The sequence below is a fragment of the Peromyscus leucopus genome, chromosome 7, assembly GCF_004664715.2.
Source record: "Peromyscus leucopus breed LL Stock chromosome 7, UCI_PerLeu_2.1, whole genome shotgun sequence".
NCBI lineage: Eukaryota > Metazoa > Chordata > Mammalia > Rodentia > Cricetidae > Peromyscus > Peromyscus leucopus.
The window spans coordinates 71,015,692-71,039,546 of NC_051069.1; the positions used below are offsets into that span (position 1 = coordinate 71,015,692).

A 23,855-nucleotide genomic window follows, 5' to 3' on the forward strand; every position below is an offset into this window, starting at 1 on the left:
CTCCCTTAGAAACCAGGCAGGGCATCTGCCTCTCTCAGCAGAGGAGCTAGACTATTCTGGAAGCTCGGAGCAGGCGCCAAGATGCAGAAAACTCCTGCCTATTCCCGCCAAACCCTTTGCGAGCCCCACCCGAGCCCTCCCGAACCCGCCCGAGCCCCTCCGAGGCGAGTAGCGCAAGTGCTTCTGGGGCTTGTGGTCTCCGCCCGCCTCCTTCTTTTGATTGGCAGGGGAAGAAAGGAGCAGGGCGGGGTGACGCTATGGGCTCTGGCGCCTACCTGCGGGCAGCGCTTGCATCCGCGCGCGTGGCAGGGAACACTAGCCCCAGCGCTTCCCCTGCCGCCTGAGGGCGTCCTTCCTGCTCAGGAGCCCAAGATTTGTGCAGCGCCAGCCTGCTCTCTGCTCTCTCAGGCTTCTGGTGCCTACAGGCAGCACACGCTCTCAGGTACTGTGTGGCTTGGGGTTCTGTGTCGTGCCTTTGGAGGAGGTAGGTCTTTTCATGCATGTGGATGGGTCTTTCTTTCCTTTTTTTTTTTTTTTTTTTTTTTTTTTTTTTTTTTTTTTTTGGGTGTGTATGTGGGGGTTTCTCTGTGTAGCCTTGTTTGTTCTGGAACTCACTCTGTAGACCAGGCTGGCCTCGAATCCACAGAGATCCACCAGCCTCTGCCTCCCGAGTGCTGGGATTAAAAGTGTGCACCACCACTGCCTGGAAGGTCTTTTTGTAACCGATTGAGTAGATTGCATCTGGAGCCTCAGAAACTTTGGCAAGCAAAGCATGTGTTCTGTGGAGTGTTTTACACCTTAGAGTGTGTGCAAGCCTGGCTCGATCATCAGTATTGTTTCTGAGGCTTCCTGGAGAAGAGGACATTTTTGGGACTGGTTAGATACTTGTTGATCAGATCTTGGATTTGGGGACTGGTTAGCCACTTGTTGATCAGATCTTTGAGCGCATTCACACCAGGAGGAACTGCAGAAAGTTGTTGAGGATGTTAAAGTTGGGGCAGATGGGGTATCTTATCTCAAGGATCTGAGTAGCATGTGGTGGTAGGATAAGATCCAGCCATCAGAGAAGAACTAGGTTATGGAGGGCTATGTACCCTCTCTGAGGAACAGGGCCAGGGGTGGAGTCTACATTACAGAAGGAGCTAGTGAGGGTTTGGTGAGTTTGGAATGTCCAAGTAGCAAAAAATAAGTAATTTGAATTGAGTTAGGTAAAGCCTTGACTAGCTTTATAGCCTGCAGTTACATATTTAGGACTTGAATCCCATCAGGAACCATAGAAAACAAATCGGTACTTTGATAGTCATAAAATACAAATATTATAAAAAGAATTTGGTAATATGGAGTTTTCATCAACAGAATTTCCCCACATACTTTGGATTTTTGAGACAAGGTCTCATTCTGTAGGCCACCCTGACCTCTTTCTCTCAAGACTTGTGGCAATTCTGATGTCTCAGACTCTCAAATGCTGGGATTATAGTGTGAGCCACCAAGTCTGGATATATCAGGCCATTTTCAACTGCAATATTTATATCAAGTTAATTACATAATTCTGATCTTTTTTTTTTAACTTTTGTGTAATAGTTTTTTTCCTACTTAAAATTAGGTGATTTTCAGTGTATCTGCTGACTACAGTGTTAAGATTCATGAGTTACCATCCATTACTCTACTTTGTTTTGTTACAGCTTCTGGAAGGACTTTGTATCTTTGTATAGGCGTGTAGCAGCCAGATGATTTTCAGGGTTGTCAGTGGATCACAAAAATGACCTATTCACATGTAAAATTTGGGAATGAAGACCAGGAGCACAGATCTGTGACTTTTAGGATTTTTTTTTTTTTTTTTTTATGAGTGACAATGGGAATATCATTATCTGGAATCAGATATTTAAAACCAGTATTATGGAGGCCTTGTTAAAACTTGTATAATATTAATGTATACCATGGTTTAGTGTGTCAAAGGAAATTTGAAGTTTAGTGTATTTTAGCTTTCATGGTATATACATACAGCATGTATATGTCAATTATTGTTGTAAGAAGATGCTTGAAACCAGAGGCCAGAGCCTCAATTTAATAGGCAGCTAAATTATCTCAAATCATTTCAAGTATTAGTGAGGTAACCATACTTAATGACTGCATTGTGGAGAATGGTTTGGAGGAGTTGAGTTAGAACCCTGAAGGGTCATAAAAGTAAGAGAGGTTAATAAGTAAAGAAAAAGTGGGTACATTTTTTGCTATTGAGATATGATCAGGGCGGATCAATAATAAATACAGAGGAAAGTGTTTTAGGAACAGGGGAGTGACTGTGAGTGTCAGATAGAGCAGCTGGAAGACGGCGCACTGAGAATTTGGCAATTATGTCACTTGTAACAATGGTCAGAACATTTAGGTCCCGTGGGAGTATTGAAAACTTCCCTTTTTGAAAGTAAAACTAATAATTTTAAAGATTTTGTAAATTTACATTTTATGCGAGCACATTCCACTTCATACCTCCCTACTCTCCATTCATGTCCCCCCTTCCCATTAATTATCCTTCCCCCTCCCTTTGTTGTCCTAGACAGTTTTAGTTTTGCTTTCATGTCATATGTATACACATGACTTTGTGTATCTATAAATACTAGGAACCCCATGAATGAGAGAAATACTTGCCTTGCAGATGTTGCCTTAATTGCCTTAAAATGATCATCTTCAGTTGCAACAGTTTTCCAGCAAAGGAGAGGACTTTCATTCTTCTTTATGACTGAAAAAATATTTCACTGTGTATATGTAACATGTGTTCCTTATCCCTTTCTCTGTTGTGAATACTTCATTAGTCCCATAATTGGTTAGTGTGAACAGTGCTTTAATATCACCAGTGTGCATGTGTTTCTGTGATAGCTTGACTTGAATCAGTTGAGTAAATACCCAGGAATGATATAACGAGGTCATATAGAAGATTCATATTTAATTTTTGGAGAAACTTCCATTTTGACTTCCACAGTGGCTGAACTAATTTACATTCAGCCTACAGTGTATAAGCATTCCTTTTGTCCACGTCCTCACTAGAACTTTCTGTTATTCTTTTTTTTTTTTGCTGTTGCTTTTTTTTTTTTTTTTTAGTGATTATCATTCTGACTATGGGAAAATAGAATCTCACTATAGTTTTTAAAAATATTTTGAAACTCCTTTGAGATTACAATTACATCATTTCCCCACTTTCTGGAATTTTCTCTCTCCATCACCTCAACATGTACACCCTCCACTGTGTTTTTACTCAAATTTATGGCCTCTTTTTCTTTAATTGTTGTTTTATATATATATATATATGTATATATATGTATGTATATATATGTATATATATGTGTGTGTATAAATATATAAATTCAACCTGCTCAGCTTCTATAATGTTTTGATTTCTATTTCTTAGATGACTTGTAAGGTTGAACTTTTTTGGTAGACCAGGCTGGCCTCAAACTCACAGAGATCCGCCTGGCTCTGCCTCCCAAGTGCTGGGATTAAAGGCGTGCGCCACCACCGCCTGGCAAGGTTGAACTTTTTTTTTTGCATGTTTGTATACTATATGCATTTTATCCTTTGAGAATTGTCTATTTACTTTGTTAGCCCATTTATTGATAGTTTTTTGATTTCTTGTTTAGTTTTTTGTGTTCTTTATATATCCTTGATATTAATCCTAAAAATAGCTAACAATTGTCTCTCATTCTATAGGCTTGCTTCACTCTATTAACTGTCTACTCTTCTATGCTGAAACATTAATTTCATTATGTCCTAATTATATGTTGTTGACCTTATTTTGTTGATGACTTGAGTTCTGTCAAATCCTTGTCTATGCATTTATCTTCAAGTGCTTTTCCTAATTTTTTCCTCTAACAGTTTCACAGTTTCTGATCTGATGGTAGTTTCTTTTTTTCCTTTGTTAATGGTGGGAGAAACCTGAGGATCATGATATTTTGAAAGGTAGAAGTCAAAATGGATGGGGAAAAAGCCCATGAGGCCTCAAATGTAAACAAAGAACTGTAGACAACTGAGGAAATCTGGGAGTGGGAAAGGTGAATTCCCCAGAGAAGTGTTGCTGGAGGGCTTCTCTCCAGGTTCCCCAAGCCCTGCAGTCCCACAATCCACTTATAAAATAATCACTCAGACGCTTATATCACTTATAAACTGTATGGCCGTGGCAGGCTTCTTGCTAACTGTGTTTTATTTATTGACCAATCAGAGCAATTTGACATACAGACCGTGCCACAGCAGAGAAGAGCACCCCAATTGGTTGTCCAGAGCCAAATGGCTAGCTCTGAAGATACACATAAAAATAACATCACATGGAGTGAACAAGTTATATATTTAGGTATATATACACCATAACAATTAGTAAAAGTCCATAAATTTGAAGGAAAGTGAGGAGGGGTATATAGGAGGGCTTGGAGGGAAGAAAGGGAAGGAGGAAATGTTACTATGTTATAATCTCAAAAATGAAATAAAAAAAATTGTAACAGAGGATCAGTTTGAGTTTATCCTTATTTTTTGTTTTCTATGTTGTGGATGGAGTCAAATACCTTGAGCTCATTAGGCAAATGCCCTATCACTGAGGTATATCCTCAGCTGGAGGATATCTAAAGTACTAAGGGAGTCCTCAGCCAGAGGATGAGATTGAAAGAACTAAAGAGGGAAAATGGTTAATGGTGGAGATACACGGATTCAATTGGTGCATATTTTTGGGACATTGCTTATGGTATATAAGGACAGAAAGATACTGCTGTTATTTTTGAGGTGTATATCACAGAATGATCATATTTTCTTACATTCTACCTGAGGGGCTAAGGATCTAGTTTGTTTTTGTTTTTGTTTTTTTTTTTTTTTTTTTTTTTTGTCAATTCAGTTGGTATATTAATCACCTAATAGTTTTTCAGTACTCACCCTCTATTAGTGATAGGGATTTCTGCTCTAGTCAAGTAGATTGTGATCAGTGGCATTTGCTAACTATGGAAGGAGTTAGGTACCAAACAACTAATTAGACAACATAATCCAGGTGTAGTTCTGATAGTTGCTAGGAAAGAACATAGGTTAGGCTACCTGCATTAGAAGGAAGTTACATGTCCTGTGAGTATCAAGGAAAGTGACTTCAAGCATGGAGTAAACTTAGTTCCTTGTTAATGGTTTAACTGTACCTCTCCCAGGCTGACATGTCTTCACTTACCATCAACTTCTTCCTGGGTCCTATTTCAATGAGGGCTCAATCCCTGCCTTGGGCATTTGAAATGTATTTTCCCATTGGGCTGGTGGGGTAGATTGGGAAGACTTTGAAGAACCAACACTTTGTGAGGTTCTTCCTCAAGCCTAGTATTGTTGCTTCAGGGTGATGAAATGTAAACTAAGAGGCCATTTAATTTACTCACAGTACAATTATTCCCATTAGGGGAAAAGAAAGGTTTTGGGAATGATAAATCGATTATCAGCCACAGCCACCACAGACTAAGTCTTTTCGCATCCTTTGGAGAAATCACAGCAAGTGCAGTGCCTGTCACTTCTTATTAGGAATTTTGGGTAACAGCTAATGAAAGTATCTTTTTTTTTCCCGTTCTTGTTTTAAATTTTAATGCTTTCTGAGTCAAGTGATTGGGGAATAAGCATCCACTCTGCAGGAAAGCAAAGTTACTGTTGCTACTTTGATTTGGCATTATAGCACTGAGTGTTGGCTAAATGCTTTTACAATCAATTATATTGTTCAATTTACAAGATAGCCTAAAATTACCTCTGTAAAGTTTTGTTTGGTGTGATTCAGAATCTTTTCTTAATAAGGATCTTCTCTTAAAAGAGGCCCTTCTGTGGTGCGGAAGAAGGTGAATAATGAGGACTAGATAAAATGTAAGACAATGTTATCATCACTTAAAAAGAGTAAAGCCTGTAGTAGATGATGTTATCCATGTGATTTTTTTTGTTGTTACTGGTTTTAGCAATGGAGGTATGTATAAATGAAAGTAAAATGACAACAACAGAAATATGATCGTATAGGATGCCAACTCTCCTCATGGTATGTTTTTAACTAAGGCACCTAGATGTGTGTGTGTGTGTGTGTGTGTGTGTGTGTGTGTGTGTGTGTGTGTGTGCATGTGTATGTGTTGCAGCATATGACTATATGTCTTTTAATATAAATATACCATTTTTAAAACACTAGATTTTTGAATAGAAAATTTCTTAATAATAAAAAAACATTAGATTTTATTTAGAGCAAAGTTTGGCAAATATTTTCATGTATTGCCAGAGTGTCAATATTTAAGGCTTGGTAAGCCACACTATTTATATTGCAGTTACTCAACACTGAAGTTCTAATGCAAAAGCAGCTATACATAATCAAATGAATATGAACATTTTATTTTTATTTTTGGTTTTATGTTTTATAGAGACAGGATACTCTCATCTGACAAGGGTGCTATGTTTTGCCAATCTCTGATTTATAGCATCTCTGAGATTTCCTAGTGAATCCAGAGTACTACAGATCAGAATGATATATAGCTGAATGCCACATAAAGGCAGAGATTGTCTGTTTTATTGTCTGTTATATATTCATTTCTAGCACAGTGTCTGATAAGTAAGAGTTAATTAAGCTTATTTGTTGAACAAAGTAATAACTAGCAAGTTTATCTGGTGGAGGATTGCTCTAGGCAGGCTAGGACAGTCTACATTTGATTTCTGTGTTAGGTGACAGGATTCAAAAATACTATCATTTGGAGTAGAGCAGATATTGCCTTTAAATACTTAGTTCAAAGACCAAATCCAGAGAAGATGAGTGAAAGAAAATGAGAGAGGCTATAAAATGATAGTAAGAGACATTCTCTCTTCTGGTAAAAATGCAAATTGTGTCTTTGGAAGTCTACTCAGAGAATGTATTTCAGCCCTTCTCACAGTCTTGTTTTTTCCTAGTCCACCTTCTGCTCAGTGTGGCTTTGTTAGTATGTGTGATGCATATCTTCCATCTTCCTCTTGTCTCTCCAGATATTGTACCCATTCTTTCCATCTTTCTGATGCCTGCTGCTCCCCACAGCCCAGACCTCCCATCAGAGGTCCTCTTCTTACTCAGCTCTCTCTTGCATTTCTCCTAACTGATCTAGCTCTCACACCTTAGGCTTTTATCAATGGAAGGAGGCCTCTGTTGTATTGTTGAGATTACCAGCACCTTGGAGGTCAGTGTGTTAACATCTTTTCATCCCCACTTTTAGAAACAACCCCTAACAACTGTACTCACATTATTCAGATTGGGGTACCATCAGCTTTTCTATGGACTCTTGGCTTTCATAGTAGGTTTTACATTTTCCAGAGATACATATTGCATGTCAAAGCGTGATTTAGTTTAATCAGTCAGTGACTCTGTTTTTTTATTTATTCATTTGTGTATGTATGTGTGTGTGTGCATGTGCTTGTGTATCCGTAAGACCTATGGTGCATGTGTGGTGGTCAGAAGATAATGTGTAGGAGTCAGTTCTCTCCTTGTGCCGTGTGGGTTCTGGGGATCGAGCTCAGGCCATCAGGTGGCAAGTGCCCATACCTTTACCAACCTAGCCAGCCACCTGCTTCAGTCTATTACAGGATCTTGGGGTCAAGATGGTCATGGAAGGTGACTCACTAAACCCTGTGGTCAGAGGTTGAGGTTGTCTACCACAATTCTGTCATACCCTGCTGTACTTGAACACTTCTTCAGGAGGGAACTCACCAGTCTTTACATTCTCACACATGTTTATATATACCTGGCTGATAGAAAATATACACACTCCTTCCATACAGTCTCTGTCATCTTCATTGGGGTTTCCTGGAACAAGTATTATTTATACCTCATTCTATTCTTGATAGAATTTCTTTGCCAACTTTGTCTGAAATTAGGGTGCCTAGACAGAAACTCTATTCAAATGTGTTGTGTGATCATGGTGGATTGAGCTTTGGTGAGCAGGATTACTTCACCTGGAAGATGGAGATGAAAATAAGCAGCATCTTCTCCCCTGTGTCCATAGATGCAGTAAATTGTGGGTCTGTTCTTATGCAAGTACCCCATATGATGTGAACAGTTGTCTTTGATGATTGCTTAAGTTTTTCCCTTCTATCATAGACTTAGCTATAATTAAATTTTCAATCAGTACAAACATTTTTGTATTTAAGATCTATATAGTAAACATCACCACATGTCTGTATTTTTAGTATCTTGTTGTCTTTATTTGTTTTTTGGAGTTGAATTTTTTTCTGGGCCTTAAATCTCTGCTGTGTTCATAATTAGATCCCTTAAATCTTATAAATTTCACAAAATGTATAGAAATGTATCACCTTTTCCGTTGAACATCAAACTGACTTGAATGTTTAGAAGTGAATTCTTAAGTGAACCATTAAATTTATCTGGTTTTTATACTGAAAGTCCAATTTATTTTTTTTTAAGCAGGCTTCTCAGATAATTTTCAGCTTCTCTAATTCTTCCTTCTGATTTAGTCAGTGAATTCATTCTCTATTTCGTTTTTGACTAGATCACATTCACTATGGCAGAACTCTAGAAAATAAACCCTCTTGTATTTAACACATGCTTTAGTTTGGTTGGAATGCATATAATAATAAAAACAGCCTATTAGAAACTAATTCTGATGTAACACTCTTAATCTTTATTATGTTAGAAAATGTATTTCAAAGGCTGCTTCTTTTCCTCTATCTTCCTTTTATTTACATGAATACCTGTCATGGCAAGATGAAAAACCAATCAAAACCTTCTTATTATGTCACACCCACCCAGTGCTAATTGTTTATACCTCCTCAGAACAATGGGGGGATGAAGTTATGTTTTCTTCCTCACCGACTGTGTACCTGAACGAAAGCTTTCGTGTGTCGGCCTGTAGTTCGCTTATTTTCTTACTCTTCTGCTTCCTACTACTCTTCTCAGATTGAAAGCCCAGAGGGGAGGGACCTCTGAATCTCCAGTATCTGGTACAACCATTCATTGATTCTGAATGATTACTGACAATATAAGACTTTAATATTCTATAGCAGTGCACACACAGAACACTTAACGTAGTCCTTAAAAGATTACAGCTTCCTAAAACTGTATTTGCCTGATTGCTATAGCCTAAATAACCCATTATTATGTAAGTTTTGTCTTTTAAAACATTCACGACTTTCATCTGTTAATCTGATTATTAATCGTAACTATTGCAACTTTGAAACAAATATATTCTTATAAAATATATGTACGTATCTATACTTCTGATAACCTTCATCAAAAGCAGTTTCCTAAAACCAATGTTAGTTTAAATGCTGTGTAAATATTAGCGGGCGCAATGTAATTGCAGACAGCATATGGCGCAACTGGTGCATTTCATAATGCGTCACTATTAAAAGGATGGTAAATACATTGACAAAAAGCAGTTTTCCCAGCCGGTCCTAAAAAAGATGGCTGCTGCATGAAATCAAGAAAGGAACTTATTCAAATGACGTGGCTGGGAAGTAAGTTCCTCAGTTATTAATGTGCCTGCCTCCTGTTTTACCACTCATTGGTAAAAAATTAAGGTTCAGTAAAAGAATTAAAGGAAACAAAAGCTCAAGTTGTATGGGCAAATATTTTATCAGCATTATTTCGAATTCTTTTTACTTTCTGATACTTTTCGTGTGTGTTTCTGACTGGGGTCCATCACTTCATTGACCAGATGTGGGAGTCACATTAGAGCCTTACTTCATCTGTCCTGTCTGTCCAGTCTGGTAGCAGTTTTTCAGTGCTGGCATTCTTTGGGCACACTTTCTTTGGGCCTGGTTGTCATTCTAGATTTCTTTATTTTCTAATGTTAACATCTCTCCATTTTTTTCTTACCAAGCAGAATACACTTCTTCAAATACCACTCAGATTATTTCACTTATCCACGCCGAGGGCTAAGCTATCTTCTAGCTATCTAGTATAGGAAGTTCAAATTTTGCCACCTCACAGTCAAGGTCCTGTTCTCCCAATCTTATTTTCCTTTATTCCCTAAACTATCCTGAGAAGTGACTTACAGCTTAATATCATCTTGGATGGGATTGATAAAAAGTTCAAGAGTTGTAGCTGATTCTATTCATCATTAAATTGTAGGTTTGGCACTGGATGTCATTGGAGAGGACTTTTGCAAATCAGAGAATCATCAGAGGAGGCAGGCATGATGAAAAGGAGCTGTGATGCTGAGAGAGATTGGTGTGGGAACTGCGGTGGGAGAGCTTGATTGCTCTATTCAGATCCTTGGAGAGTGATTTAGGAAAGTGAGCTTTATGCTGCTTTACTCTCAAATGTGGACCTGGGAATCAAATCAGAGTACAGAGCATGTGGAAGGAATTGCTGAGAGTTGATCCTTAGGTAATCAAATTTTCAGTATCGTTCATGTCTGTGTAGTCTGGGCTGGAGTTCTAATTCTGTCATTAGTTGACAGGCTGGATCATCTTTCTGATGGGAAGCTCTTAGGAATTCATGGTATATGCAGCATGGTTTTGGAGTTATATTTTTTTAAAACAGAAATATACTTCCTTTTGCTCTTTCTTTTTGTGGTGATGGGGATTGAACACAGGCCTTACGCACACTAAGGAAACACTGTACTAGTGAGTCACAGGCTCCTCAGCCCCAAGAGTTCCCTTTTATTTTTTATTTTAAACGTGCTATACCTTTCTGAAAGCATCGCAGTCCTCACTTCAGAAGTGGTCATCAAGTGATAAAGTGATACATCTGTGTGTTTTTCTAAAGGGTGAATTTTCTCTCCTCATTCAAGTCCACTACTAAATGTTGTTTTTTTCTATGAAGAACACATGTCATTTTATCCAGAATGACAAAAAGGTAATGGCATATTAAAAATGTTAGCTACATGCTACAATCTGGAGAGATTGCCAGACTTTCTACATTTCTTTCTCCTCCATTTTCTGTTATTAAAAAGACATGCATAAAATACATATTCCCATGGCTGGGAGGCAGTGGCACACACCTTTAATCCCAGCACTCGGGAAGCAAAGCCAGGCAGATCTCTGTCAGTTCGAGGCCAGCCTGGTGTACAGAGCGAGATCCAGGACAGGCACCAAAACTACACAGAGAAACCCTGTCTTGAAAAACTAACCAACCAACCAAACAACCAACCAAACAAACCAAAAAATACATGTCCCTGGCTTTTGCTTATTGAGAATTAATTTGAGGGCTAGAAATAAGTCAGAGTTAAGGCCACATGTACTGCCCTTCCAGAGGTTCCTCGCACCCCAAACACATGGTGTGTACTCACCCAGATATACACACATGCTTGTAAATAAGAGGAAAAATTAAAGAATTTGGAAGTAACAATTGGCTTTCTTAGTTGATTTCTGTATTTTTTTTTTTAAAGCAAAAGATGCTTATTTTTTCATGCAGATGGAGCCTAAATGCTCAGTGGTTCTTTTTGGTTTTTTTGAAGGGCTGTGAGAAGGACTCTGTTCTACACATCTCTCCTAGTCTCTTGTGGTTTTTTGGCAATCTTTAGTGTTCCTTGTGAATAGCATTCTCCCTGCATCTTCATAGTGCATTTCCCTTCCAGTATCCAGACATGTCTATGTGTGAAAATTTACTGTTTTTTTTAAGTGACTACTTTTAATGTATATATGTCTATGTGTCCATTTATATCAATGCCCTTGGAGGTAAGAAGGGCATTACATCCCCTGCAGCTGCAATTACAGGAGGTTGTGAACTGCCCAGTGTGGGTGATGGGAACTGTAATTCTGGCCTTCTGAAAGAGAAGAAAGTACTCTTAGCTGCAAAGCCATCACACCAACCCCAGTTTCTCTCTCTCTCTTTTAAAAATAAAATGTTTGATTGGTTTTGAGAATTCCATACATACACTATATTTTGATTACATTTATCCATCACTTCTTCCCTTAATTCCTCCAAGATTCATTCTTCTACTCCTCCCAACCCTCCTAATCACATGTTCATTCTCTCTGTGTCTCTCTCTCTGTCTCTCTCTCCCTCTCTGTCTCATTTTAAGCCTCTGATTCCAGTTTGTGCTGCCCATGCAATCATGGGTATGGTGGGTGTGGTGTCATCTGTTGGCATGTGGAAGACATACCAGCAACCACACCTTTAGAGAAGAAAAATCAGTTGTCAATAGCTCCATATCTCTGGGTGGGGGCTGTGATACCTTCATCCTCCATGCTGGGATATTGACTGGTTTGTGCAAGTCCTGTGCAGGCAACCAGAATTGTTGTGAGTTCACAAGTGTGTATGTCTTCCTTGTTCTAGTTTATCTTTCACTTGGTATATGGAATTGAGTTCTGTGATTTTGAAAGGAAAGCATGTGTCTCTGTCCATCCATTAATGCTTGCCCTTGAGTGTTTACATACATGCACACACTAAAAACACATAGATGAAGATTTTGGGGTGTTATTTCTTTTACTGAAGACTCTAATTTTTTGTCAGTTGTTGAAACTTTTATTTGTATTTGAAATTTTCAACTGTTAGGAGCATTGAAATTTCATAGAATGAGTACTATATAAAAAGCTGTGAACAGTATTGCTATTCCTGGAATTTATTGTAAAATAGATATTTTATTAGGTCCTGCCCAACTCATCTTTGTCAGGAAAGATGCATCCCAGCTAATATGATCTCTGTTGCTTTATGAAAGTAACTTTTGACATTACAGTTAATAAAATTATTTCTCAATTAATTAAGCAAAGTTAAATAGAAAATGCTCTACTATATATCGGGTGAACATAATTATGTAATCAGATAAATTTTAATGAGTTTGCTGATAAATTTGAAAAGACGATCCTCCCAAAAGAAATCATGGTGCATTAACCCATTGCTTGCTTAAAAATATTGTCAAGTTTTCAAAAGAGAAATTAGCTGTGGAATAATCCTCTTGTACACTGTAAAGATTTGTCACTTGAATTGGTTTAATAAAATGCCGATTGGCCAGTAGCCAGGTAGGAAGTATAGGTGGGGTGACCAAACTAAGAATGCTGGGAAGAGGAAGGGCAGTGTCAGGAGTCGACAGCGAGACACAGAGGAGCTAGATGAGCATGTTGTACTGAGAAAAGGTACCAAGTCACATGGCTAAACATAGGTAAGAATTATGGGTTACTTTAAGTGTAAGAGCTAGTTAGTAATAAGCCTGAGCTACTGGCTAAGCATTTATAAGTAATATTAAGTCTCTGAGTCAATTATTTGGGAAGCCGCTGCCAGGTATTTGGGAAAAGGCAGCCAGGACAAGAAACTTTTGATTGCAGAAACTCATACAATCAATTACTGTATTTGTGTGTGAGTGCATATGTGCAAATAGGTGCATATGTATATAGAGGCCAGAGATCTTGAATAGCTGTCCAGTTCTCTCTCTCTCTCTCTCTCTCTTTTATTAATAAGATCTCTTAGTGAAACTTGTGATTGGCAATTTGCTAGATTGTCTGGCCAGTAAGCCCCAGGTATCCTCCAGTCTCTACTTCTCCAGTGCTAGGAATATAGACATGTGTCAGGTTCTTAAATTTTAACAACTATTCCAATAAGAGAATCCTGGATCCTGTATGATGGTTCAGCTGGTTGTTGCATGACTCTGATGGCCTTAGTTCATTCTCTAGAACCCATCTAAAGATGGAAGGAGGAAAATGACTCCACAGTGTTGTCCTATGACTTGTGTATGTGCCTGCACTCACACACATACATCACACAAAGGTATATAACTGAATTTCCAAAAAGCTTAAAAAAAATACCATTTTTTCATAAGTTTCAAATCGATAGCTCAAACTTTTAAAATATGATATAAAATTATCTTACATTGAAGGGAAGTGTAATATGATAACTAAATTTGAAAAGAAACCTATTTATAGGTGTTTATTATTTCTGCTATTTTTTTAGTATCATCATGTTATGACTATATTGTAAGAGTTCAGCTTTGGGCATTGTACTCTTTCTGGTGCTGAGCAAAAACCTGAAAGCAGAGAGCAATTCATCTATCCCCATTATGTATATATTTTATATGGTACTCTTAGATGTACATATCTATATTATAATTGAACTATTATCATTTTGCTCAGGTACCAGGTACTTCATTAAATCTTCTATATGAATTATCTCATTTAATTTTCATCATAACTGTGTAAAGTAGCTTGCACCGTTTGCTTTATTTTTTTCAGAAAATCCAGCAGGGTTGTGAAGACAAGCAAACAAAATGGATGAGAGGTGGAGCCTATACTTTAACCAAGCTTTTGGCCTTCACAGCTGGAACTTTTCACTGCTATTTAGCACTTGTCTGGTGCTTGTGTGATTACAGATTTAGAGTTGGAAAAGATGATGGTCAAACTGTATAGCTTTTATATCAGTGCTGAAATCTGTCCCTCATCTCAGGCTCATGGCTGTTCACCTTCTGCTTGAGTAACTCCAGTAATTGGAATTTCATAACATCACGAGACTGCACAATCTATTATTGGACAGCTCTTATCAGTAGATCTTATTTGTCTGTTTATTGGAAATTTGTCTCCCTGTAATTTCCACATGTTGGTTCTAGATCTGCTTCTGGAAAAACCCTGAATATCTGTCTTTCCATTTTCTCCTGGCAGCTTTCCAAGGCTGTGCTCCTGAGCTACTGGCAGCTCCATCTGGGTGTAGCATTCTTGGGGGCAGGGGCTTCAAATAAAGTGGTGCTTGAGAAAACACCATGAATCTCAGCCACTGCCTTTCATCTCCTCTCTCTCAGGCTTGCATTTCCATGTACTTTCAAAGGGGTGGGACTTCTCTATGTATCTTTGCTAGGAAGTCACCTGCTAAATGGGGTCATTTGTGATTACTCTTTAAAATTTAGACAATCTTTGTTTCTATTGATGCTTATCTAAGTGGTTTGTAGCTGTTTATCACAAGCTAAAGTATGTACATTCTGCCTATTTTCTTAGTGATTTTTCCTATTTGAATGAAAACACTAAGTGACCTACCTGTTTCCATCACTGCCACAATCTTTGAGGACATAGTATGTGACCAACAGATAACTTGTTAAATAAATCAATGAGTTTGCATTCACACTTACATTTCAGGGTGCTGTACCCACCAAAGAGCTGGGATAGAGATGCTGCTCACATTCTAAGTTTTGAAATTAATAGCAATAACAGTATTTATAATAATAACAATGAATTTGTGTTTGTTTGTGTGTGCATGATGCAGGTGAGGAGGGGGCCTGCTTGCCATGGTGTTCGTATGTGTGTGTGTCTCTCTCTGTAGGCCTGTAGGTCAGAGGACAACTTTGTGTAGTCATTTCTCTGCAGTCACATTTCCATATTTCCAGGGACTAAGCTCAGGTTGCTAGACTAGCATGACAAGTTTCTTTACTGTCCTAATCCATCTCTTACCAGGCTTGCTCACTTTCTTTGCAGAAGAAAACCTACAATTGGAAACTGGATTAATTTTTCTTTTGATCTTTCAGTTTCATACACTTAATTGGTCAGTTAATTTCTTTGTGACCCACGAATGTTGCCTGACAAAATAGTTGCCTGTACCACATTTCCTGGTGTTGAATGTTACAATGCTAAGAGTCTACAATACTAACTATGATGAAAAAGGAACTTTATTATTGATTTTATCTTTAAATGGCCCAAAGTCATAGTTTGGTGGGTAAATGCATGCTGACTTTTAGAATATCAACAAATCATTAATTTATTTGTAGTCTCTTTGTAGCTCTTCTTCTTAATTTTTAGATTGACAGTGTATCTTAGAGCCTTTTTTTTTTTGTCCCTGAAAGTGACCACAGCCTCAGATACTTGGATATTTCTACTTTAATATCATTTTTGGACCTAGTAACTGAAGACAAATGAACAGGTGAGGGGAGACAGATGTGCTGATGTGCAGTCTACCAATAGGGAAGGCTCTAGAGCCATGGTTCTCAACCTTCCTAATGCTCTGACCCCTTAATACAGTTTCTCATGCTGTGGTGACCCCTAACCATAACATTATTTTTGTTGCTACTTCAAAAGTATGATTCTGCTACTGTTATGAATCATAATGTAAATATCCTTGTTTTTTGATGATCTTAGGTGATTTCTTGTAGCAGTTCAACCTCCAAAGGGGTCATGACCTATATGTTGAAAACCACTTCTCTAGGGACACTAGAATATCTACTTGTTCTCTAATGGGTAGAGTTCAAGAAACTCTCTTTAAGTTTTGAGCAAACCTTGTTTATTTCTGTAAGTTTGGTGTAGGCTATGGTCACTGGGAGGAAGCAGTTTCCCAACAGATTTCTGTTCTGGCATTAGAGTAACGCACAGCAGATAGCTGACTGCCTGGCTTTATGGAAGAAAACAACATAAGTCAGCAGAATGTCTCATTGTAACAGGTGATATGTCTCTTGGCAGAGTGAACAGGGAAGAATGTCTTCATAGTCAAAAGGTGTCTTGGGATGCAGAGGGGAAAGTCAGATACACTTTCCATATCCAGAGCGTTGACTCTAGATCTGTGAATTACTGACATGTACTGTTATTGTTGGGGAATGTTTGCACATCTACCCAGATCAAATAATGCTGTCAGTCATTAGTGCTGTGTCAGGCTGTTCTGAGTTTAAATCTGCAGAATCATGATTGGGCAAGGTGCAGGAAAACTCTTGTGGCTGCTTACTTAAAGATATTTTTAATGTGTTTGGAAATGTTTTTAATAACAAGGGTGCTTTTAGCAGTATTCTATGAATCTGTCATCACTAAATACAAAAGCTTTGCAAATATGTCTGGCAAGGCAGATGATGACCAATGAGTACACTGTATCTTTACATACCATTTTATATCTGAAGGGGAGGGATATATATTTTAGGATAATATGCATTTATCATGGGTGTATGAAAATATCGTAAGGTTTTTGTGAAGTATATTAGAATTAAAATGATTTCACCAGGGGTATAATTTCAGTATAAACCTTAATTAGTAACAGCAATCACATTGAAACTTTGGTTAAGCTAACAGGTACCATTGTTTGGAAGTGAACATCAGGGTACAGATGTGAATAATTGTTTTTCACATAACACAAAGAGCTATAATTTAGATTGTGCTCACTGATTGGTGTTAAGGAGGTAGGGAGGATGGATCACTGTAATGGCTAAATGGATAAAGAAAAAAGGGCAAAAGTAAGGAATTATGTAGTCCAGAAATACTCGGGGTCCATTCTCTTTCCAGATAAAAAGCAGTGTCATGGTGTAGCTCTGACAGTAGTAGGAAGAATGTTGCCGCCCATGCTGCTGCTGATGCACAGTCACTGCGTGACAGGTGTGACTGTGCCTTCAAGGTTTCACTCTCCTTTATGTATGCATTCTCTGTGTTCATGCACACAACACAGCCCAGGTGTGGCATCAGATGGCAACTCGAGGAAGTTCTCTCCTTCTACCATATGGTCCCTGTGGTTTAACTCAGGTCCTTTCGGCTTGGCACCAAGTGCCTTTTCTCCCTGAGCCATCTTGATGGTCCTCATTTTTTAATCATGAGTTATTGTTGATTTAGACACAGTTCTACAAGATTCCTGTTACTATTATGTTTTTCCTACACTGCCTGAAGGGAGTTGCAAAAATTTCTCTGAGACATTCAGCAAGTAAAGGGAAGAGCTGGATTCAGCATGCAGGTCATGGTTTGAGTTCTGTGGCTCAGGCCTTCTACTAGATGGTCTAGTTCAGTATATCTCCTTATTTACTTCCATGATTGCTAATGTAGCCTTTACCCCCAAGGAGGTTCATTCTACTGGATAGAAACGATTAGGATCTCAGACTGTTCACGAGTACCTAGCATCACTTGGAGCAGGGAATAACCCTGAGGCTATCCTGTCTGAGAAGATGTCGAAGAAGAGGTGGACTTTGCCTTATGCTTTAAGCTTCTTACCACAACATACTGTAGGTATATTTAGTGTATATTATTTAGTGTAACATATTTAGTGTATAGGTTCTGGTAAGCGTTTTATATCCTTGTGTTTAAAGGGTTTTGAGAACAGTTTAAAAATAGTTCAAATGTGTGTGTACTTTTGATGTGGGAGTTCACATCAGAAACACTACCTTACTAAGGTATTGTCAGCATATAGGTGGAAGGGTGAGTTCAGAGAAGTCTCAGGAAGAACTGAAGGAAATATTCTGCTGAAGAAGACAGAACACTGCTTTAAAAATGGTAACTCTACATTTTTGGTAGCATTTATAGTAAATGCTTCCTTCAGCAATTGGGTTAGATTTGAATATGTGAACTATATGAATTTGTTATTCCGATTCCATCTTTGGGCACCCACTTGAAACACTTCTGAGTTCACCTAGTATTAAAAATGAGTATATATATACTCAGATATACAGGAAGGCAAAAAAGATACAATAATCACAAATCAGTGTGACCACATCCTTGCTTTAAACTTAGCTCTAGAAACAAGGACAGGAGACATTTCACCCCACTGGTAAATTCCTTCCTCCTCAATCTGTGGTAAAGTCTACCTATTGTGGAGGCTAAGGCAGTTCTACTTCTTTTTTTTTTTTTTCACTACTTAAGCTTATTTGTATAAATATATCTATTTGTTTAGCTGTGACTATATTAGTAAATATTTTGGTCATGGATAATTTGTATTATATATGATGAAGTTGTGAATACTTGACCATTTCTCTATCCTATTAAGTGGGTGTTTTCTGTGTTCACATAGTATTTTTCATGAATAGATTTTTGGTTTTTGACATAATTTGCCCACTTTTTCTAATATTTTCACTTTCCTATTGATTTACATGTATTCTTTTGATATGAATATTAATCCCTTATTTAAATATGTATTGAGAACACATTTAGTTAAGCTATGACTTACTTTTTCTGTCGTAATGTGACTCAATGACAGAAATTTGACATTTTAAGGCAGTAAAATGTATCATTTCTTTGCTATAGTTTATGTCCTGTTTTGGTTTTAAAAGACTTCCATAATGAGGTAATAAAACTTATGTTAAATATATTCTACAAAGCATTTCAAATGCTAAAGATGAAGGGTCAAAAATTGGCCTACCACAGCCAATTAGAATATTGCTTAACAGTACCAGTTTAGTTAATACAAGGCAAAGTTCAATATGGTACCATCAATATTATGTATATAAATTTACTGTTCTAACTAGATATTTTATATAGATAAGACTGTAGGGTAAGGAATCTATTGCTGAAATACAAAATTCTGATTATTAATGTAGAAAAGTGTTCATGAATGTATCCATATTTCCCTATAGTAAGCTTGTTTCTGAAATCTGTACTTTATCCCAATGGTCTATTCTGTCCATATTATAATATTATAGTCATTAGTGCCTAAATTACAATATATGTTTTTTAAGTTTCTCTTCAGGTAATTTGTTTCCCAATTTTGATGTTTTCATATTCATTTGGCTATTGTAGTTTTTATTTTAAATTTAAATTTGTTTCAATTTAGCTAATTAATTTTTTCTTTTGAGACAAAGTCTTGCTTTGTAGCCCTAGCTGTCTGGATCTCACTGTGTAGACCAGCATGGCCTTGAAATTACAGAAATCTGCCTGCCTCTGGCTCCCAAATGCTGGTATTAAAGGCATGCACTACTATGCCTATCTAGTTCATTAATTGTTTTTGAGACAGGGTCTTACTCTGGACTATCCTGGATCTTTCCTGGCAGTCCTGAAACTATTAATGTAAAATAGGTTGACTTTGAACCTATAATTATTTTCTTGCCTCTGACTTCCAAGTGATTAGGATTGTGTATATAAATTAATTATAGGGATGAATTTAATATCTTATTAATATGTTTTCGAATCCATGACCAAAAACCTCCCAGTTTATTTAGAACTTTATCTGTCGTATCTATTGTTAAATTTATTCCATGTTCTGTTTTTCTAATTAAAATTTGCATAGATAATGGATTTTCTTTCTTATTCATCTTGTAGCTCTAATATATTCTCTCAAAAATTCTAGATGCCTCAAGAATCATTAATTTTTTCAAGGACAGTTACATCAATATTGATAAGGATAATTTTTAAAGATAATTTTATTCTTCTCTGATCGATATGTCTTTATGTCTTTAGATATTGCTATTACCAGCAGAAATACAAAGAGTAGGCTACTGTTACTAGTTTGATCCTTGTTCCTGGTCTTTTTGGATATCTGTTTCCACAAATGGTCTGGCTTTAGAGCCGTGTCTCTTTCCTCCTAAATGATTGTGTGCATGTTTGTACCAAGAGAATGTTTTGATGTATGAATCTCAGAATTATCAAAATGTTTTTGAAGGTATTAAGATGATATTTTGCTTTTAAAATTGTTTTGCTAACACATTGACCCATAGAAGTGATTTTTGAGTGTTAAGCTAATCTTGCATTCATGGAGAAGCTTTTGTGATAATGGGTTTGGTGTTCTAATATTTTGTAAAGGAATTTTGTATCTCAGTTCATGATTTCTACTAGACTGTTTTTATTTATGTTTTTAGAGCATGGTTAAATGTATATATACACATTTATACATATATTATCAATATGTTTTTTATTTATGATATATTATTATTGTTATCATTACTTTTTTACATCCTGACCACAGTTTCCTCTCCCTCCTCTCTTTCCAGTCCCTCCTCCCAACTCCCCTCTGCTCTCCTCATATCCACTTTTCCTCTGTTTCTATTCAGAAAAGGTCAGGCATAGATATCAACTAAACATGGTATATCAAGTTGCAGTAAGACTAGGTACCTCTCCTCATATTAAGGCAACCCGAGATGAGGAATAGGGTCCCAAAAGCAGGCAAAAGAGTCAGAGACAGCCCCTGCTCCCACTTTTAGGAGAAGACCAAGCTACACAACTGTAACATATACAGAGGGCCTAGGTAAGTCCCATGCAGGCTCCCTGGTTTTTGTGAACACCTGTGAGCCCACATTAGTTGATTCTTGTGATGTCCTTGACCCTCTGGCCCTTACAATCCTTCCTCCCTGTATTCTGCAGGATTCCCTGACCTCTGCCTAATTTTGGGCAGTGGGTCTCTTCATCGTTTCTATCAGTTGTTGGATGAAGTCTCTGATAACATGGGCTAGGCACCAATCTAGGAGTATAGCAGACTATCATTAGGCATCATTATATTGACTTTTTAATTTAATTTTTTTGCTACTTGTATTTGGCTCTATCCCAGATCTCTGGGCTATCCAGTCTTTGAGTCCTGGTGCTCCAGGCAATGTCTGGGGTGGGCTTTCTCTCATTACATGAGTTTGAGGTGGGCCAGGCATTGGTTGGTCATTCCCATAATTTCTTTGTCACCTTTCTTCCAGCATATCACAGACTGTAGGTTGAAAGTTATGTGCCTGGGTTGGTGTCCCAATCCCTCCACTGGAAGTCTTGCCTGGTGACAGGAGATGGCCAGTTCAATCTAATTATTCCCTATTGCTAGGGGCCTTACATGGGGTCATCCTTGTAGATTTTGTGAGTTTTATTACTGTTTTTGTTTTTTTGGTCTTTTGGGGGGCCTGCCACCCAGCTCCCAAATAAATCACACAGAGACTTATTCTTATTTATGATTGCCCAGCCTTAGCTTGGCCTGTTTCTTGCCAGCTTTCCTTAATGTAAATTATCCCATCTAACTTTTGCCTCTGGGCTTTTACTTTTCTCTATTCCTATATAATTTTCTTTGTTTCTTACTCCATGGCTTGCTGTGTGCCTGGGTGGCTGGCCCCTGTGTCCTCCTCCTTCTCTGGCTACTTATTTCTTCCTCCCAGATTTCTCCTTCTATATCTTCTCTCTGCTTGCCAGCCCTGCCTACCCTTTCTCCTGCCTTTCTATTGGCCATTCAGTTCTTTATTAGACCATCAGATGTTTTAGACAGGCACAGTAACACAGCTTCACAGAGTTAAGCAAAGGCAACATAAACAAAAGTAACACACCTTAAAATAATATTCCATGACATATTACACTAGGTTTCTACCTCATCCTAAAATGCCCCCTTTTCCAGTTGTCTCCTCTGGTTGTCTCCAACCCCAGCTCTCCCTCCTGTTGCCATCCCCACCCGCCCCCAGTCCACTTGAAAAATCTCTTCTATTTCTGCTTTCCAGGGAATTTCAAGAGTCTTCCCTTGTGCCATCCTTGTTACTTCCCCTCTCTGTGTCTGTGGATTATAGCATGATTATCCTTTACTTGAAAGCTAATATTCACTTATGAGTGAGTATATAACATTTGTCTTTCCTCACTCAGGATGATTTTTTTTTCTCGTTCCATCCATTTGCCTGAAAATTTCATGATATCATTGTTTTTAACAGCTGAGTAGTACTCTATTTGTGTAAATGTACCACATTTTCTTTATCCACTCTTTGGTTGAAGGACATCTAGAATTTTTTTTTTTTTTTCAGTTTCCGTCTATTGTGAATAAAGCTGCTGTGAACATAGTTGAGCAAGTGTCCTTGTGGTAGGATGAAGCATCCTTTGGGTATATGCCCAAGAGTGGTATAGCTGGGTCTTGAGGTAGATTGATTCCCAATTTTCTGAGAAACTGCTTCCCCCCCATCTTTTTTATTAAAATTGTTAAGATGTATTCTGCACCTTATAATTTTGAAAACTTTAGGTTTAAGTATTTACAGTTGCTTCTTCATGTTTTGTTAGATTCTGTGGTGGAATCATGAAGGCATGCTGTCTTTGAGTATGGCAGTGTTTTTGGTAAAAATCCAGTGCCCTTAGTAGATGCAGACTGGATTATTTGTTTATTTTAGTATTGAGTCTTAGTATCTTTTTTCTATTTTTTGGTATCTATTTATTTGATATGAAGTCAAATTTATTAGCATAGATTGTACATAACTTCATTGCTTCCTTTTCTGTGCTCAAAGTATGTTTTCCACTTTAAAAATCTATTTGTTTGTATGCCAAGTATTAAGTTTATTATGACATTTTCATATATATATGTATATATTAATGCCATCATACATTGTTCTAATATGCCCTCCCTCCTCTGTCCTTCAGTCCCACTACCTGCTCCTTCTTGCCTTCCCTTTCTCTCCCCTATTTAACCCTTCTTTCTGCTTTTATGTCATAAACATTTTCCTACCTTTTGCTCTGCCTCCTCCCCCTTTTCAAGATCTCTTCTCTCTCATGGTTTCTTTTATGCTTCTTTCAGGACCTATGCTCACAGATACTTTATGTCTGTATGTACACACACACACACACACACACACACACACACACACTCATAAATTTAGGTCTAGAGTTGGATATGAGGAAAAATATGCATTATTTTTTTAAATATGGCTTTTTTTGTTGCTTTATATGTAATATCATGGCTTCATTTTCTTTTATAGTTGAAAATAATTCCATTTGTGCCTGTGGTGTGCACATGTGTGTGTGTGTGTGTATGATGCTTTCTTTATCCATTTTTTTAAATAGACAGCTAGACAAGTTTCTACTTTCTAGCTGTTGTGAGTGGTATAGCAATTAACATGTATGGATATTTGATGTTTATTGTCTGTGTTTTTTACTATATGATTTGGGCTTATGATACTAGAATTGCAATCTAGTTTGCCTTGAAATAGAAATCCAAACAGGAAAAAGGATTATGAGATTGTCTTAGAAAAATGAAGCACTGAAAGAGGCCTTGAAAGACTGTCAGTTGCTGGCAGGAATTTGTAGTTCCCTTCCTGAGATTTCAGAGGAACAGAATGTGTTTTCAGAGTTAAAAATGAGTACAAAGGAAAATGTTTCTGTGTGGTTACTTATTTTTTTCCTTGAGTTCATATCCTCACATTGTACAGAAATAAAGTTCAAATTGGTTAGGAAGAGGTTTTTGTTTGTTTGTTTGTTTTGTAATGCAGTATTTGCAAATTGGACCTTATTTTGATGGGGTCATGTTTACATATTCTTGGTAATTTGCCTCTTCATCTTGCCTCTAGTCTTTTATCATTCAAAACTGAATACCTGGCTTAGGTGGTCCTTGGAAG

At 37.5% G+C, this 23,855-nt stretch overlaps 1 protein-coding gene across 1 annotated transcript in view; it reads left to right on the forward strand.

Annotated features, from left to right (window-relative positions):
* The first annotated feature begins 375 nt into the window (after positions 1–375).
* Mei4 (meiotic double-stranded break formation protein 4) overlaps positions 376–23,855 on the forward strand; it is a 134,228-nt gene continuing 110,748 nt past the window's right edge. The window contains exon 1 of the mRNA XM_037208232.1: positions 376–442. The gene's annotated coding sequence lies outside the window, so the exon portion shown is untranslated. The remainder of the gene's footprint in view (positions 443–23,855) is intronic.